Genomic DNA, 2,177 nt, shown 5'->3' with positions numbered 1-2,177 from the left:
CACGTGCACGACCTGACTCAGGTTGCACTGGTGCGACAGTCCCGCTCCAGTGGACCTATGTCTCCAGACAGTTTAGGGTACAGTCATAATTCAGACACAAACTGCAGGGTCTACAGTTTGTGAATCACCTAAATCTATGTCTCCAGTCAGTTCAGAACTCATACAGGAACCAGTGCAGCCCAGATGGGTAGCAGTCACAGACTTCCCCAGCCTTTGACTAACTAGAGGGTCTGGGCAAAGGCAAAGCACAGACTGGAATCCATGGGTCCTGCAGCTCCTGGAGTACTTGCTCTCTTGGTGCAGGGCATGTAGGGCTCAGAGAGCCTGCTCGCCCAGCCCCCAGCCAGAGAAGTCCCTTGGGCCTCTCAGTCTGGACCTCCTCTCTCCCGCCACAGCGGCTCAGTCTGTAATGTCCGCAGGGTCCTTGTTCGAGCATTCTGCCTTCAGGGATTAGATGGGAAATACCTGGCTCTCTCCGCGTGTTTCATCTGGGAATCCTGGTGGTGTGGGTGGAGCATAGACTCGAACCCACGAGCCCTGCAGCTCCTGGAGTATTCGCTGTCTCAGCGCAGGGTGCGCAGGGCTGGGAGAGTCTGTTTGGCCAGCTCAGAGAGCTTCTTCACCCCGCCCACAGCTAGAGAAGTCCCTGGGGCCTCTTTGCTGCCACAGTGACTTAGTCTGTAATGTCCGCAGGGTCCTTGTTCATGCGTTCTGTCCTCGGGTATTAGATGGGAAGTACCTGGCTCTCTCCACGCGTTTCAGCTGGGAATCGTGGTGGTGTGGATTGAGCACAGACTCGAACCCATGAGCCCTGCAGCTCCCGGAGTACTTGCTGTCTCGGCACAGGGTGTGTGGGGCTGGGAGAGTCTGCTTGGCTGGCCAACAACATAATTATTATAGGAGAGGAAAAAACAGAATCATCAAACTAGGTCAACTCATTTGAAGGGAGGTTCTTTGAAATGTAAACTTGTGTTGTTTTTATTTGCTCTTTACTTTCTCTTTTGACTCTAAAAGATGTCTGGTCCTTTGTATTGATTTGCTTCAAGGCCCAGAGCAGAGGTATTTTGGAATAAGCCCCACTACCACTAATCACTTTCCTGGCATTTGCTCTGAAGAACCTATGGGGCTTCTCTCTGTCTTCCCAGAAAGGGTAGAGAGGAGTGAATTGTTTGAAGGTAAATCTGTGGATGCTTCAAGAAGAGAGTGGCTGGAGGAACATGGATGGGGTGAAGCACTGGTTACCTGGGCCCCTGACTCTTGCAGCATCTCTAGTTGGTGACCAAGCCTCAGAAAGCAATGTTCTGGTAGAACATCAAGCATAGGCTAATACTTCACTAGAGTTGCCTGTCCCTTCCCAAGAACCAGTGTTCAAGATTTCCAAATAAGGGTCAGAGTGACTATCCTCAATGGTCCTGGCAAAGGCCTAGACACCAGCACAGCATATGGACTGAAGATCCAGGGCCCTTTCCCAAATGCTTCTGGAGCAAGGAGATCAACAGGACTAAAGTCACATTTCCTGCTTTCCAAGTGGCCCCAGTGTCAGAGTTATTGGCTTCATAAGAATAAAAGTAATGAGTCCACCCTGTCCGGCACCGTTTTAGTAAGAACTTAGTCGCAAATGAATCAGCTCTCAATGTTTATTATGTACAGCGCTGTTGGATCTGACAAGATCCTCCACCCTCATCTATCCTTCCCTTCTCTCCCTTTGGGGGCAGAGACGCACACTTATATAAGGTCTGAGTAGCCAATCAATGCAAAGCAAGGGTTATAAGCTGATAGGTCAGAATCATCAGTATCCAGGCAGACACACGTTTTACAAGGTTGTTTACGCGGCAACAAGAACCCGGAAGCAGGAAACAGGCGCCATCTTAGGGGAGCGGCTAAGGCAGCTCCCAACACCACCCAAATCTGTAGACAAAAGTTTCTAGCTTCTTCATTATTGTGATACAGATGATCAAACCAAGCTTTGAAAGGAGAAATGTAATGATGTTTCAAAAATCAAGCAGTGACCCCAAGGCAGGGCCTACTGCCTTTCTACATAGCACGTTACCTCCCTCATTGTATCTACTTGGGGATTATAGGTGCTGGGATGTAATGGAGTGATAGAGCACTTGCCTAGCTGTGCAAGGCCTTGGGTTCAATCCTCACTGTTAAAGGGGAAAAAGCTTCAAAGAGAT

Source organism: Chinchilla lanigera, unplaced genomic scaffold (assembly GCF_000276665.1).
Source record: "Chinchilla lanigera isolate Chin_1 unplaced genomic scaffold, ChiLan1.0 scaffold00030, whole genome shotgun sequence".
NCBI lineage: Eukaryota > Metazoa > Chordata > Mammalia > Rodentia > Chinchillidae > Chinchilla > Chinchilla lanigera.
Note: the sequence above shows the minus strand (reverse complement) of the source record.